General features: G+C 53.9%; 1 protein-coding gene across 4 annotated transcripts in view; it reads right to left on the minus strand.

Annotated features, from left to right (window-relative positions):
- EXOC6B (exocyst complex component 6B) overlaps positions 1-17315 on the minus strand; it is a 328073-nt gene that overhangs the window by 126261 nt on the left and 184497 nt on the right. The window lies entirely within an intron of this gene.

Genomic DNA, 17315 nt, shown 5'->3' on the forward strand with positions numbered 1-17315 from the left:
GGTGGTCAGTTCCAGAGGGTTGGGATCAAGGAGCTCAGGGAGTCACCTCAAATGGAGCTGGTGACAAGTGGGGACCAGGGTGGGGCCTGTCCTGGGACACATCCAGCTCCGCTCTGGTGGCAGAGACCTGGAGGGGCCACAGAGCAACTGCCAGGAGCTCCTCAGTGACTCCAGCCCAGGGGAAAAGTCACAGGGTCATGGAATGGTTGGGAAAGGCTGGAAAAGGTCTTTAGATCATTGGGAGGGAATACTCCCAGCACTGCCAGGGCCACCAGTGACCCTGTCCCCAAGTGCCACATCCATAGGGCTGTGAAATCCTGCAGGGATGGGCACTCCAAACCTTCCTGGGCACTTCCAACACCTTTCCATGAGGAATGTCCCCAGTGCCCACCCTGAGCTCCCCTGGGGCCGTTCCCTCTGCTCCTGTCCCTGTTCCCTGGAGCAGAGCCCGACCCCCCCGGCTGTCCCCTCCTGGCAGGAGCTGTGCAGAGCCACAAGGGCCCCCTGAGCCTCCTCTGCTCCAGGCTGAGCCCCTGCCCAGCTCCTCAGGGATTCTCCAGCCCCTGCCCAGCTCCCTCAGGGATTCTCCAGCCCCTGCCCAGCTCCCTCAGGGATTCTCCAGCCCCTGCCCAGCTCCTCAGGGATTCTCCAGCCCCTGCCCAGCTCCCTCAGGGATTCTCCAGCCCCTGCCCAGCTCTGTCCCTTCCCTGGCCACGCTCCAGCCCCTCCAGGGCTCTCCAGAGCTGCCCCGGCAGTGCCAGCACAGGGGACAAGGACACTGCCCTGCCCTGGCCCTGCTGCCACCCCCAGCTGGCACATTCAATGTCCAACCTTGTGTCCAACCAGCACAAATGTGGAACTTTCCTCCCAAATTCCATTCAAGTATCTCAGAGCATAAAGAGCTGATCTGAACACACCGAGTCCACCCCCGAGTGCTCGGGTACAGGAACATTCCATGCCCAGCTCCTGGGATCCCCAGGGATGTGTCCAGCTGCTTCCTGAACCCCAGTCTGGACCAATGTTGGATTTCTTGCTCCATGAAACAACCAGTGGTGGAGTCAGCAAAGAGAATGAGGGGCCAAGACACCAAGGACACCAAGAGGGGGAGGAAAGGCAGCTGGGACAGGGCTTGGAGCGCCCTGGGACGGCTGGAGATTCCCTACCCATGGATGGGCCGCAAAGGTCCCTCCAACCCAGCCCTCCTGGGATTCTGTGAGCTCCAGGAGGTGTTTGGGGTGCAGAATTCCAGGAGGTGTTTGGGGTGCAGAATTCCAGGAGGTGTTTGGGGTGCAGAATTCCAGAATGGTTTTGGGGTGCAGAATTCCAGGAGGTGTTTGGGGTGCAGAATTCCAGAATGGTTTTGGGGTGCAGAATTCCAGGAGGTGTTTGGGGTGCAGAATTCCAGAATGGTTTTGGGGTGCAGAATTCCAGAATGTGTCTGGGGTACAGCATTCCAGGACGTGTTTGGAGCACAGAATTCCAGGATGTGTTTGGGATGCAGCATTCCAGAATGTGTTTGGGGTGCAGAATTCCAGGATGTGTTTGGGATGCAGCATTCCAGGATGTGTTTGGGGTGCAGAATTCCAGGATGTGTTTGGGGCACCACATTCCAGAATGTGTTTGGGATGCAGAATTCCAGAATGGTTTTGGAGTATGGAATTCCAGAATGTGTTTTGGGGTACAGAATTCCAGAATGTGTTTTGGGGCACCACATTCCAGAATGTGTTTGGGGTACAGAATTGGAGAATGTGTTTTGTGTACAGAATTCCAGAATATGTTTTGGGTGCAGAATTCCAGAATGTGTTTTGGAGTACGGAATTCCAGAATGGTTTTGTGGTACAGAATTCCAGGATGTGTTTGGAGCACAGAATTCCAGAATGGTTTTGGGGCACAGCATTCCAGAATGTGTTTGGGGTGCAGCATTCCAGAATGGTTTTGGGGCTCCACATTCCAGAATGTGTTTTGTGTACAGAATTCCAGAATACGTTTTGGGTGCAGAATCCCAGAATGTGTTTGGGGTACAGCATTCCAGGATGTGTTTGGAGCACAGAATTCCAGGATGTGTTTGGAGCACAGCACTCCTCAAGACCACCCCTTAGCACTGGGACAAACCAACTCTGCAGCTCATTTTTCCCACCTTGCCGTGGCTCTGAGCATCCAGAGGATTCCCATGCCCAGAGCTGACCCCATTCCATGGCCATCCCCCCCGGGCTGGGCTCTGGACGGCCCCTCTGGGCTGAGTTTTGCTCCAAGCCAGGCTCCACCCCAGCACCCCCATCCTGGAGCTCCTCAGAAGCCGAGGCTGAGCCCCGGCGTGGGCCCCCCGCCCCGGCCCCCGGGCCATCCAGCCTGGATGTTTCATCCCTGCCCATCCTCCCTCCTCCACACCCGCCCTGTTTTCTGTCTGAAATTGGATCACAAACATCTCAGGGAAGGGACAACGTCTTGCTTTGAACTCTTGGGAGCCAAGGGAGAGGGGGAAAAAAAAAAAAAAACAACAAAAAACCCAACTCGGCCTCATTTGGAATTCACAAAACAAACAACATGCAACAACAAATATCACCTGAGCCAGGCACCAGCTGTCAACCTGCTCCTCTCCAGAAAATAAATTAATTAAAAGCAAAACCTGATGGTAATTTAATGATTCTCCAGCTGTTGTGGCATTATACAACCAGGCTGCCTCGGGATGCCCTCAGCTGCCAGGGGCTTGTGAGGAGCCATAGCCTGACTTGCTCCTGGTTTTCTCCAAGTGCAGCTCCAGGCTCCGGCAGGAATCAGCCCAGGGATGTGCCCAGAGCTCTCCCACCTAATTCCACCCTTCCCAAAGGTGTCAAAATCCATCCAAAAAACCTTTATAGGTGCTAAAATCCATCCAAAAAACTCTCTTAGGTGCTCAAATTCATCCCCAAAACCTCTGAAGATCCGAAAATACATCCCCAAAACTTCCTTACATGCAAAAATCCATCCCCAAAAATCTTCTTAGGCAGAAAAATCCATCCCCAAAAGCTTCTGAGGTAGAAAAATACATCCCCAAAAATCCTTTTAGGTGCTCAAATACATCCCCAAAACCTTTTAGATCCTAAAATCCATCCCCAAAACTTTCTCAGGTGCTCAAATCCATTCCCAAAACCTTCTGAGGCAGAAAAATCCATCCCCAAAAATCCTTCTAGGTGCTCAAATCCATCCCCAAAACCTTTTAAGATCCTAAATCCAACCCCAAAACCTCCTTAGGTGAAAAAGATCCATCCAAAAAACCTTCTCAGGTCTTAAAATCCATCCCCAAAGCCTTCTTAGGTGCAAAAATCCATTCCCAAAAATCTTCTTAGGTGCTCAAATCCATCTAAAAAACCTTTTAAGATCCTAAAATATATCCCCAAAACCTTCTTAGGCAGAAAAATCCATCCCCAAAACCTCCTTAGGTGAAAAAAATCCATCCAAAAAACCTTCTCAGGTCTTAAAATCCATCCAAAAAACCTTTTCAGGTCTTAAAATCCATCCCCAAAACCTTTTTAGGTGTTCAAATCCATCCCCAAAACCTTCTTAGGTAGAAAAATCCATCCCCAAAACCTTCTTAGGTAGAAAAATCCATCCCCAAAACCTTTCTAGGTGCTCAAATCCATCCCCAAAACCTTTCTAGGTGCTCAAATCCATCCCCAAAGCTTCCTTGCCTCTGTGCAGTGCACTGCAAAGGGATGTGGAGATTCTAAATGTGGATTTTGTCCTGGAATTCTGCTTTTTGTCCTGGCTGAGTCTCAGGGGGGTTCAGGATGAGCAGCTCCTGATCCATGCTGGGCACATCCCGCCACCCTGGCAAATCTGGAACCCAAATCCCAGCTTTTCCCCTGTAATCAAGCTCAGGACCAACTGGAATCTACCAGAAATTTGATATTTTAAGGGAGATTTTAGAGCCAGGAACTGTGAATCAACATTTCCCTGTCAGGTGTTCCCAACGCTCCCAAAAGCTGCTTCCCTCAGGAAGGGGAAGGATCCCGAGGCAGAAATCAGGGATCTACAGGGGAGACCCAGAAAGAGGAGGATTATTACAATTTCATCAAGCCAAGAGATAAAATTGGGTGCTGCCTGAAGTTAAAAAGTGATAAATTCCGAGCAGGGAGCAGCCACCTCCCTCTGAGCCCCTCTCAAGCCCTGAGGTTGGTGATCCTCAGGATCCTGGTGTTATCCATGTCCTCTCCACCACAGGAAAACCAAGGAAAAAGGGATTGTCCCACTCCCACCCCGCCACTGAGGGACAAAACCAAAGGGATTTTTTAATTCTGCTGGGCCCTGGCTCTCCAAACCTCCACGAGCAGCACAAACCCCCCCTGATCATCTCCATCCTCACCAACCCAGCCCCGGTGGCACCCCTGACACCTCGGAGTGCAGCCACTCGTTCAGCTGGAGGGAATGACTCAAATAATTGAATTTGGGGGCCAGTTTAGAACTGAAGGTGTTTTTTCAACCATTTCTTTAATAAATGAGCCTGTGGCACCATCAAAGGTGGGAGCACAGCGAGGCTGAGCCACCACCATGGCTGGGCACCGAGACACCAAACCCCTCGCTCACGGCGCACCATCCCCTGGAATTAACGAGTCATTAATGAGTCATTAATGAGTCATTAACGAGTCATTAATTCATCCCTGCACTCGCAGAAGCTGCCGTTTCCCCAGTGTTGTGTGGTGGCCCCAAGGACTCGCTGGACTCTCCAAGAGCAGCTCATGGGGGCAGGAGGCCTCAGACCAGTTTGAAGAGCAGATTTGGGAGGTTTCTGCTAAAACTGCACCAAGTCCAGGCAGAGCTGGGACTGATCCCTCGTCCCCCAGCTCCAGGACCCTACCTGCTCATCCACACTTTCCTCCAGGAAAGAAAGGACAAGGACACCTTGTCCCGGCTGCACTTCCAGTGTCCCACCATGGCCGTGTCCATCCCAATTCCACAGAATTCCAGACTGGTTTGGGTGGGAAAGGACCTGAAAGGTCACCTCATTCCACCCCATCCGTGGGCAGGAGGATGCTTCCATGATCCCAGGTGGATCCAAGCCCCAGTGTCCAACCTGGCCTTGGGCACTCACAGGGATCCAGGGACAGCCCCAGCAAATCTGGGAATTCCAGCCCAGCCCCTGCCCACCCTCCCAGCCAGCAATTCCTTGCCAAGATCCCAGCCCAATCTCCCCTTTCCCAGTGGCAGCCATTCCCTGGCTCCTGTCCCTCTGTCCCTTGTCCCCAGTCCCTCTCCAGCTCTCCTGGAGCCCCTCCAGGCCCTGCCAGGGGCTCTGAGCTCTGCCTGGAGCCTTCCCTTCTCCAGGGGAACATTCCCAGCTCTCCCAGCCTGGCTCCAGCCCTGCAGCAGCTCCAGGCTCTCTCCAGCAGCTCCCCACCATTCCCATGGGGATTTTTCCCCACCAGCTCCTCAGGAGCAGCCCAGGATGGGGGAGCCCCCCAAGTCCTGGGGCTCAGGGAAGCAGAGGAACCAAAATTCCCAGCCCCACTCCTCAGCTCCTTCCCACAGGGACAAACCCCAGGCCAGGTCTCCATCCCGGTTTTACCCACGGCTCGGAGGAGGGTGAAGCACCTGGAGCAGCTTCACCAACACCTCTGAAAGTTAAAATGCCTTTGGAATCTCTTCCAGAGGACAGACGTGTTTCCCACGGGCAGGAGAAGCAGAAGTGAGCGGAGCTGGGCTGGAGATGGCACAGGAAGGTCCCACAAGAACCTGCCTCCCACCCTGGGCTGGGTTCTCCTCAGCCTCAGAAGGTTATGGGTGCCACCTCCTCGTTCCACCCCAACAAAGGGAACTGCAGCAGGAGGGAAGGAGCAGCAAAGGCCTTTGAAACCATTCCCAAAACGAAAATCACGGAATCCTAGTCACATTTTAACAGTTTGCCCAAAATTTATGGCCCAGGGACCTGCCGGCGTGACCAAACCCATCCCCTCACGGCACTGCTCCCCAGCTTCCCTTCCCTGAGCCACTGCTGGCTGCCCAGCAACCAGGGACTCTCTCATGAAAGGTTCCTCCAACAAAACCCTCGTCCTCCCCACAGCCCCTCTCGTCACCCTGCTCCCATTTTTCATCCTCCCGGTTCCATCCCTTTCTCCTAAGTGCATTCCTCCCTCCTCTCCCCAGATAGTCCCACTGCTGCCACGTTACATTCTCCTCAAAATGGAAAATATTTCTTCCTCTTTGTGGCAGTTGGAGCTCAGACCACCCAGTTTCCCACATCTGATCTGCTCAGGACTATTCATCTTCTCAGGTCTCCAGATAATCCATTACTCCTCTGAATCCCATGCCTGAATCCTCTTTTCCTCTGGATAAAAAAACCCGAAAAAGCAAAAAACCAAAGGAACACATCAACCAGATCAAGAATATTCCAGAGCCAACCACGAGATCCTGAGCTTTCTGGGCTACCCAGCTGAAACTCCAGGTGGGATTTGTGCTTTAGGGCTGCTCCTCTCTCACAGTTTGAGGGAGAGAACAAGAGCAAACCTGTTGGGAAAGTTTAGGTTGGATAATTTGGGAATATTCCTTCATGGAAAGGGAGGTCAAGCACTGGAAGTGCCCAGGGAGGTCTGGAGTCCCCATCCCTGTGGATGTGGCACTTGGGGACACGGTCAGTGGTGGCCTTGGAACAGCTGGATTCAATCCTGGAGGGCTTTTCCAACCTCAGCCATTCCACGGAACCCGGCGCTGGGCAGAGGAGCTGCTCCTTTTCCATCCAGCTTTAATTCCAGCTTCACCCAGCTCCCAACCCCTGCGAGGGGGCAGAGGAATCCAAAGGATTCCTGGCTCCCAAAGGACCCATATTCCTTGTAATCACCGGTCCAGGAAAAACCCTCAATAACGCCTCATATTTGTAAAATTACCGGGCAGAACTCTCCTGCTCAAATTAGCCCCGGAGTTCACAGAGTTGGCAGGGAGAGGGGGATAATTACCAGCAGGGATGAGCACCACAGAAGGGAAAACAGAGGATAATCACAAGAAAGCAAAAACAGCAGCTGAACAAACCCAAAAATGTTTCGGGATTTGGGAGCAGCGCGGAGCTGAGAGCCAAGCGAGCTGGGATCACACCAGGAAAAATGTGCTCCTGGTTTGATTCTCCAGGAATAACCAAAATGCCCAGGGAAATGGGACTTTGGGAATTGAGATGGCGATGGTTTGGAGCACGACTTCCCCTCAGCCTGCAGCAGAAATGCACCTTGTGCACTTCACATATTCCCTACCTGGATAACACAGGGTCTCCAGAACCCAACATTCCCGTGGGATGTTACTGCCTGAGCCATCCCAAACCCTTCCCCTTTGGAACACCATCAACCATTCCCTAAAAATCAGTGACTCCTCTGGGCTCTTCCATTAAAATCCCACCCCAAGGAAGGGGATGTGCAGAAAGATCTGCTGAAGATTCCCTCTGGGAAAACCCGGGCTGTGCCAGTTTGTTGTGGATCTACTGACAGCAGGGAGATCCATCCCCAGGAGCCACGGACACGGCCCAGACCCACCAGAACAGCCCCATTTCACATCCCCTGGGGGAGGTTTTTGTACCCCCCACACACACACAGAGCAGCTCAGTCCCATCCCTGCAGCTCTGGTTTAAATAATCAGGGATGGATTTAATTCTGTGCTTGGAGAACCCTAAACCCAGCACCCACCTGGATTTATCCGTGTAACACCACTAAAATCATGGAAGGGTTTGGGCTGGAAGGACCTCAGGGCCCACCCAGTGCCACCCCTGCCATGGCAGGGACACCTCCCACTGTCCCAGGCTGCTCCAGCCCCAATGTCCAGCCTGGCCTGGGACAACCAGCAAAGCTTTCCAAAGGGCCCACGTGTGGAATTGGGAATAACAGGAATGCTGGGATCTGCTCCCTCCACATCCTCACCAAAGACCTGCAAGAGCCCTGGACAAGGTCTCTCCACTTTGCAGATGTCCCCAAATTTGGTGAAAACCGACAGACTCGAGGCAGAGCCAACTCCTGGAGAGGTCTGGGCAGGCTGGAGGAACAGCCCAACATGGTGACATCCAAAAGGACAGATTCCAAACATCCCTCATGGAAAGGGAGAAACCCTGAACCCCTCACAAACTGGGGCACCACTGGTTTGGGAGCTCCTCTGTGGATAAAAATGGGAATTTTGGGTAGACAGGAAGTTTTTCCACAAGGAGAAGAATAAAAATCCCTGAGATTGGTTGGAGCAGGGTGCTGATAACACCAAGGTGTGGGGTTTGATCCCTGAAGTTCCTCTGCGGATAAAGATGGGAATTTTGGGTAGACAGGAAGTTTTTCCACAAGGAGAAGAATAAAAATCCCTGAGATTGGTTGGAGCAGGGTGCTGATAACACCAAGGTGTGGGTTTTGATCCCTGGATGATTCCCTCAGGAGCTGGATCCTTGTGAGCCCCTTCCAACTCAGAATATCCCGTGATCCCACAAAGCAGCAGAAAGGAATTCCCAAAGCTGGATCCCAATCTCCATCCTTGGAACCCTTCCAGGCCAGGCTGGACAAATCCCTGAGAAACCCGCTCTGATCTCCCAGCTCCAGGCAGGAGGTTGGACTGGAGCCCTCCTGAGGCCCCTTCCCACCCAGGTGGCCCCACCCTGGGGGATGGTGGCCCCATCCCTTCCCACCAGGCTGCACAGAGCTTTGGAGCCTCGGAGGCTCCCACACAGCACCCACCCCCCAGCCTGGGCTCCAGGGGCCCTGACCACCGACCCTCTCCCATGTTCTGGGAGGAGGAAAGGCCAGACTTGGGGCCAAAATCCCATTTCTGGGGGGTTGGTTTAGGCAATTCCAGTCTCCTTCCAACAAAAATCAGGATTTCCTTCCCCTCACACCGTGAGCAGAGCCCTGGGCTGTGTCACCCTCACCTGCCCGAGACAGCCCCAGCCCAGGGCTCCATTTTAATTTGCCTGCAAGTGCCAAACAACACATTCATGCTAAAAACCCCCCTCAGTCCAACCTGGATCCCAACCCCGCTCCCCCCTCACAACCCTGGAATTCCATGGAAATACCCCAAACCCAACCCCTCAGCACAGCACAGCAGCTTGGATGGGACACATCTCACCAAAAGCAGCACAGAAGCTTTAAACCCTTACAAATCACCATTTTTTTACCCCCAAAACCAGCTGAAACAAGCAAGTTTTTTTTTGTTTTAGGGTCCAGCACTTCACCAAACACCAGGAGCTTCCCACCAGCGAGGAAAGAGCTGCCAAGAAAAGCAGCTCAGAAAATGATCCTGACATGCCCTGGAGATGAGTGCAGATAAGAGAGGCCTGGTAGCCACTAATGAGGCACAAAGAGTCCGACTCCTGAGCAGATGCTCCTCTTGGAAAACGTAAATATTCCCAACCAATCTCACGGAGCGCATGGACGCGCTCGCAGGTGCTCGGCAGGGAAAGCTGGGATCAAAAAGGAGGCTCCTGTTTGTTGACTGTAAACACCCCCTCGATACCGAAAACACGGAGATGAAGTGGAGCAGGAATTGCGTGGGGGGAAGAGAGAGTGGCTGCAAGAGGCCTCTCCTGCCAGCCGGGCAGGATTCGGGCTCCTCCACCCAGCCCTGACCTCGACCTGTGTCCTGGAAAAAGCAGCAGCCACCCGCTCCTCCTCGAGGCAGTAAATCCCAGTTTTGCATTTTGGGTACTTGAGGGCTTGGTTTCTCCTGGTGTGTGCCCAAAAATAAATTATCTGGGGCCTGGTGAAGAGGAAGGAGGCCAAGAAGCAGAAGCAAAGGTGATCCCAAAGGAAAGGAGGGTCCAGAGGTCAGGAGAGGTCGTGGCTCCCCCCATCCCAGAAGGGTCCAAGGCCAGGTTGGACAGGGCTTGGAGCAGCCTGGGACAGTGGAAGTGGCACTGGATGGGCTTTAAGGTCCCTCTGAAGCCAAATCATTCCATGATTCCATGAAATGACCAAGAACCAGGCAGGGCCTCAGGAACCCCAGCTGGAAGAGTCCATGGAAGATCCAGCTCTCCCTTCCCTCTCTCCCATCCTTGGCTCGGCTCAGTTCATTTAAAGCCAGCTTTGAAAGCAACAAAAATTTACAAAGAAAAAGCAAGAGGGGAAAAAAATAAGTTTGAAATCTTTGATCCAACAGATTCAAGGACCTCTCCAGACCCACAGGGTCCGAGCTCCTGGCCAGGCCTGCTCAGGACAACAGGGAACACCTGGACAAGGAACACAGGGACAACAGGGAGCACACGGACATCACTGTATCAGGGAAATTGTTCCAAACCCTGTTTTCTCCAGGGGGGATTGTTTAAACCCCATTCTCTTGGGGGGAATGGTTTCAAACCCCATCTTCTCTTGGGGGAAATTGTTCCAAACCCCATTCTCTCCAGGGGGAATGGTTTCAAACCCCATTTTTTCTGGGGGAAATTGTTTCAAACCCCATTTTTTCTGGGGGAAATTGTTCCAAACCCCATTCTCTCCAGGGGGAATGGTTTCAAATCCCATTTTTTCTGGGGGAAATTGTTCCAAACCCTGTTCTCTCCGGGAGGGTTTCAAACCCCATTTTCTCAAGGGGGGAATGGTTTCAAACCCCAGGTGGAATTGTTACAAATCCCATTCTGTCCAGGGGGAATGGTTTCAAACCCCTTTCTCTGGGGGGAATTGTCTGAAACCCCATTCTCTCCAGGGGGAATGGTTTCAAATCCCATTTTCTGTGGGGCAAATTGTTTCAAACCCTGTTCTCTCTGGGGGGGTTTCAAACCCCATTTTCTCTGGGGGAATGGTTTCAAACCCCAGGTGGAATTGTCGCAAATCCCATTTTCTCCAGGGGGAACTGTTTCAAACCCCTGCTCTCTCCTTCAAACCCCTGCTCTCTCCTTCAAACCCCTGCTCTCTCCTTCAAACCCCATTCTTTCGGGGAGGAATTGCTTCAAACCCCGCTCTCTCCAGGGGAAGATGCTGGAGGCTTTGCCTCAGCTCTGCTGCAAAAGCCACCGCTGGTCCCAGGCTCCTTGCTCAGCTTCTCCTGCTCCCCACCAGCCATGGAAGAGTTAACCAGGAGGGAAAAAGGTGAGATTCCCCCTTTTCCCCCTTCCCCTCCGCTCCTTCCTCCCAGCAAAGCAGGCCATTACCCCTGCCCGAGCCACAGCCCCATTGTTCCCAGCCCTGGATATGGGAAGCAATATCCATTTTCCATTTAGACCAGGGCAAAGCCTTTAATTTCAGCCTCCTGCCTGCAGCTGGAGTTCCCTTTTAACTCCTGGGCCGCGGGAGTGAAGACAGTTTTATATGGGGGGAAAGGCTGCAAAGGCCACTTTAATATGGTCACATGTGGCAAGGGGGGAGCTTTCCGAGGGCCCGGTAATGAGGGGCAGCAGCGGGATATTGCACTTCCCATCTGGCTGCTCTGCACAGCAGGGAAAAGGCTCTCCTGGCTTTTTAAGGACAGGCCCCGCTGCAGTAAAACAAAACGCTCGGAAAATGAAGAACAAATGGAAGCGTGAGGAGGAGATGCCCTCTAATGTTGGAGCCCGGCAGCACAGCCGTGGGACGGGCTGGGGGGATTGGGAGAGTGGGGCAGGGATGGGGCAAAACGCAGGATTTGGGGTATCCCGGGGTTTTGGGATCGCCCCACACCTGGGATGGGTTCCCCAGATGTTATGGGGTGCCAGGGCTCAGCTCCTCAGCAGGACCACCTGTGTTTGTGTTGGTGTGGCTCCAGAGCGTGGCCCTGCAGTGACCCGGGAAGGTCCTTCCCGTCCTGTCCCTGTCCCCGTCCTGTCCCTGTTCCTGTCCCTGTCCCTGTCCCATCCTGTCCCCACAGCTCCTGACAAATCCGATTAGGGAGCAGCGTTGGAAGAGGGAAAACAGCCTGAGGAACCAGCCCGGCTTTGGGAATCCAGCCTTAATCCATGGAATGCCTTCCCAAAGGGCTTTTGGAGCAGCCAGGTGGTGCCAGAACCTTCCCAGCTCCTAATGAAGCGTTAATTGACCCAACCTCTGAGCCAGGGTCGGCAGAGCAAAGGAGGAGGTTCCAGCCCATAAGAGCATCCCAGGGATGCAAAGGGCTGGGAGGGATCCGAGGGATGGGAAGGGATGGGACAGCTGGAGTTGAGTTCCCTTCCAACCCAAACCATTCCAGGATTCCTCCCACTTCAGTCCCTTTTCCAGATGCTCCACTTTTCCCAAAACCCCAATTTGCTGGGAAATGGGACATTTTTACAGCCTGTGTGATGTGGAGGGGAGGAATCCGCTCTCCTCACTTAAATCCAAGGAATTCAGGGAGATCCTGATCCTGGTGTTCCCCCAGCTCCCCATCCCATGCTCCTGAGCTGCTGCTGTAGGGGAGAGACAAAAACAGGATTTTCCCCTTCTTTCCAGGGAATCACCATGAAAGCAACAGCTGGAATGTGGGGACCAGGAGCTGAAAGCCAAATTTTGGAGGTGCTCAGGGTTTCTCCTCGTTTTGCAGGACAGAAAACTGCCCCTGGCAGCACGATGGAAAACCAAGGAATTGAGGATTTGAGGGGAAAAAAGAAAGCCTGGAGGAAATAAAATTGCCAGAACAGCCTGTGGAGGTTGGTGGATGGGTCAGGGAGCTCCTGTCTCCAAATTCCAGAGCAGACATCCCTGGAGCCAGTTCTGATCCCAGAGCCCAAGCAGGGCTCCGATGCCTCCCATCGACCTCCAAGGATGGAATCCAGAACTGCTCCACTCTTGAAAATAAATACTAAAAATCAATAAATAGGGATTTCTGTTCCTCGGTACTGCAGGGGGAAAGGCATGGAACTGGGAATTGAGTGCCTTAAATTCCTCACTGTGGGATAGAAACCTTTTTCCAAAGGCCACCAGAGCTTCCAGCTCATTCCCATTCCCCCACCTGGATAAAGCAGGGAAAACCAGACGTTCCCAGGACGCAACAAGCAGCAACCCCTGCTCTGCAAACCACTGTTTGAACCTCTTTTCACTGAAAATCAAGGGCAGAAAATGGAATTTCTCTGCCAGACAAAGCCAGGAGGGCTCTGAGGCGGAGCAGAGGTGCCCAGGAGCCGTCAGGAGCTCCCCCTGCCCTGCCCGCAGCATAAATCCAAAAATTCCCAATTGTCCCGGCAGGAACAGCCAGCAGAGCCAGCACCAGCCCAGGTACTCCTGAAAAATAATGGCCTGGACAGGGGATTCCAGCTTTTCCAGTGTCGTTCTCAGCAGATCCTGGAGTGAGGACAACCCGAGCCACAGGACAGGCTGGAGCAGCCCCGGATGGATTTTGATCCCTGGGTTTATCCGAAGGTTCCTGTGCTCTGTAAACCCCTGGTGTCCACAAGAACTTTGTCAACACCTCAGGGAGAGCAGGGGCAGGATGAGCTTCCAGGAGAAGGAGTTTTCCACTTTGAAAGCAGAACTGGGAGGAGACTCGGCAGATCCAGGACCTCCAGGATCCTGAGGCAGAGCATTTTCGGGGAAGGAACAAGGAGAGAAGCTCTCCAAGGAGATGCAGAACTCCTGGACACAGCAGAACCCTGCTGGTGGAGCCCATGGGAATGTTCCTCGTCCTTAGGGCACAAGGAACACCCTGGATCAGGAGACTTTGCTGGCCAGACCCCACCAGCATCAAATTCCAGCCTCTTCTGCAATCATGGAATCACCAAGGTTGGAAAAACCTTCTGAGGTCATCGAGTCCAACCACCCCCAGCCCTGCCAAGGCCACCACTGACCCCTGTCCCAAGTGCCACACCCACATGGATTTTAAATGCCTCCAGGAATGGGAACTCCAGCCCTGCCATGGGCACTTTCAAGGCCTGAACACCCTTTCCATGAGGAAACTCTTCCCAGTATTCCAGCCCGAGGCTGTTCCCCTCACCCTGTCCCTGCTCCCTGGGAGCACAGACTGACACCATTCCCTATTTTCTGATCTGGTCTGTCCCAATCCAGGCCAAGCTCCGGTATCCCAGCTGCAAGGGAAGCATCTGTGTGGAAGCACAAACCTCCAAACCCAGGGAATTTTAGGGATCTTGAGGCTGAGGGAAGTTCTAACACGACACACAAGTGGCCACAGGAAATCTCTGAGCAATCCAAGATGCGAATTCCGCTTCAATGCCACTTCAGAGGTTCCAGTGTGAGCAGGGATGTGTTTTCCCAGGAATACCAGGAGGGAAATTCCGTGTCCTTGGTGCTGCTCAGTTCATTTAACGAGGGCAGGGGTTCAGTCTGGATCCTTTCGTTTGTTCTGCTGCCCAGCCAGAAGAGCTTTTCCTCAAGTGACCCCAAGCCAGGAGTGCTGCCCCAATCCAAGATGGATTTCCCATCCCTTCATCCCAGGCAAAGACAGCTTTGCTTGGATCAACACCGAACACATCTCAGCCTTTAAAACATCAAGTTTGGATCTAGCAGCCCCATTCTCCGGAATCCCCAGAGGTTTGTCCATCCAGCAGGAACAGAGCAGCTCCAATCCTCCCCAGGATTCCCCTTGGGGCCTTCTGGGATGCTCCAGCTTTCCCTTTTGAACAGCTGCAGGGAGGAAGGGCTCGGGAAGAGCTGGGCCAGGCCAGAGGGACATCGAACCTCTCCAGGGTGACAGCTCTGGCTTTCCCAGCCACTGCTGCTCCAGAGGGCAGGAAAAGCACAGGAACAAAGCTGCTGAGGGGCAGCAGCCAGCAGAGGGTCCCAGGCAGGGCAGGGACCCCAGGGACCGGCCAGGGATTCGCTCCTTTTCCCAATTTTCCATGGCATGGGTTTTGTTTTCAGCTGAGAAAATCCATCGAGCAACAGTGGATGTGTCCAGAGTTCATGGAGATGAGCAGGACCAGGCACGGATCCGGCCCTTCCCGAATGGAACAGCTCCCGTCACTGCTCCAAGGAATGTTCCAGAGCCTTCTCCTGCCCCTGCTACAAGGACAGACCCAGGGCCTTCTCCTGCCACAAAGAGGCTTTTCCACATCCCCTTTGTTCCTGCTGAAAACTTCCCAGCAGCCTGAGCATCCCCAGATCCACCTGTCCCACACTGAGAAGCACTCCCTGCTCCCAGATTTCCTGATGGGAATGAGCTGGACCCAAAATCCTCTTGAGGAAAGGGCAAGGAGCTCCTCGGCTGCCCAGGGAAGGTTGAATCTCTCAGATGCTGCAAGGACAGAAAAGCTCAGCCCCTGGCTTATCCTGCCTGGGGTTATCCAGGATTAGGCCCCTGCATTCCAGAGGCCAAGAGATTCCCAAGGAAAGGGGCACTGATTTCAGAAGAAAGATCCTAAAAAGATCCTAAAAGGCTGATAGCAGCTTCCTATACCTAAAGGGGCTCCAGGAGAGCTGGAGAGGGACTGGGGACAAGGGACAGAGGGACAGGAGCCAGGGAATGGCTGCCACTGGGAAAGGGGAGATTGGGCTGGGATCTTGGCAAGGAATTGCTGGCTGGGAGGGTGGGCAGGGGCTGGGCTGGAATTCCCAGAGCAGCTGGGGCTGCCCCTGGATCCCTGGAGTGCCCAAGGCCAGGTTGGACACTGGGCTGGATCCACCTGGGACAGTGGGAGCTGTCCCTGCCCATGGATGGGGTGGAAATGGGATTTAAGGTCCCTTCCCACCCATTCCATGACTGCAGGACCCCTCAAAAACACCTTCACCACACAAGATCCAAGCTGTTCCCTGGGAACTTCCCCCCAGGCATTCCCAGGAGCTCAGATTGAATCCCTAGAGCAGAAACCTCCCCACCCAACCTTTCCCTCGGTGCAATCCCTCCTGGGGACCCAAATCCTTGGATGTGGAGCTCCAGCCCCTCCTGCAGCTCGGGGGGAGGCTGGGCCTGGCCGAGCCCCGCTCCCGGCACCGCTCCGGAGGATCCCGGCGCCCAACAATGGGGGATCTGTCAGAGCCCGGCCCGGCACCGGCCATCATCTGTTTCCCATAACTCCAGCTGACCTAAACTCCAGGGCTGAACAAGTAGCCTGTGTTTTTCATCTGGAAAACTCCGTGGAGCCGTTCCCGCTCCGGCCTCTCCCTCCCCTGCCGGAGCCACTTTGGAGAAGTCACAAAGTGATGATGCCGACAGAGATTTCCTCCTTATCCCCAACAGCAGCACCCAACGCTTTCAGGCTGGGTTTTGGCTCTCCTGCCATCCCAGGTGCCCCGTGAGGCTGCACACACCTGGATGTGCCTTTCTCCTCCCTCCCTCCCTCCCCAAGGAAAATCCCACCCCGACACTTCCCGGTGCAACAACGAGCGGAGCCGGATGCCGACCCTGTGCCTGTTTCATGATAAATTTAAAAACCCATTAAAACTTTATCAGGAACGAGCTGCTAGGGAAAGAAACAGATTCAGGACGAGCCCCACAGGGTCTTCCAGGCCAGGCCACCGTGAGGAAAAGCCCTGGAGGACCCTGCTGGTGGGGAAAGCTCCGTGTGAGGGCTCTGGGAAGGGAGGATCCAACCCCCAGAGTTATCAGCTCTGGTCAGGGCTCCCATCCACGAGGGCAAAAAAAAAATAACCTCCAATCAGGGGAAAAGCAGGATGAGTCCTTGAGGAGGAGGAAGGGCAGGTCCAGAGGGAGGAGGAAGGAAAATGAAGGGAAGAGAACACAACCTGCACTAAATCCATCCCTTTTTCCACAGTGCTGTGGGGTTTAGGCTCCCTGAGAACCAAAAAGATCCCGAAATGGGGAAGTTTCCATGGGGTGATGTGAGGTCAAAGCCCTTTTTTGTTTTCCCTTCTCCCTGCATCCCTGTCCCAGCCAGGAGCCTCAGCTCACTCCCACAGCTCTGCCGTGAAATGTTTGGGTTGGAAAAATCACATTTGCATCTTTATTATTGTGTTCTCCCCTGGCAGAACAGGGGGGAAGGCTCAGGGAGCAGGGAGAAATAAAAACAGGACAAACTCGTAAATAAACCTCCTGTTCTGAGCACACCCAGCCTGAGCTGCACCCTCTGAACTGGGACAGCAGTCGTGTCCCAGCAGCCCTTCTCCAACTCGGGTTGTGCCCCTTTGGGAGGCAATAATCCCTAAAAACTGATCCAAACAGAAAATTCCAGCTAAAGGGATGCTGCCACACTCTGAGGAGTGGAAAGCACATCCTGGATGCTGGGAGGGGAATGGCCACAGAAGGACTCTGGAAGGGATGGGACACCCAGACAGACCCAGAGAGCTGGGACAGTGAGAACCTCAGGAAGGTCAAAAAACCCACTGAGACCAGGGTCAGGGCAATCCCAGCACAAACCCAGGCTGGGAGGAGAAGGAAGGGGTGGAGAGCAGCCCTGGGAGAGGGATTTGGGATCTTGTGGGTGAGGCTGGAATGGCCCAGCCCAGACACCCCAGCTCAGCCCTGGGCTGATCCCAAAGGAAAGGTGGGGATTGTGTCCCTGTGCCCCCCCCTCAGGTGAGAGCCCACCTGCAGAGCTGCCCCAG

This window comes from Haemorhous mexicanus, chromosome 4, assembly GCF_027477595.1.
Source record: "Haemorhous mexicanus isolate bHaeMex1 chromosome 4, bHaeMex1.pri, whole genome shotgun sequence".
Taxonomy (NCBI): Eukaryota; Metazoa; Chordata; class Aves; order Passeriformes; family Fringillidae; genus Haemorhous; species Haemorhous mexicanus.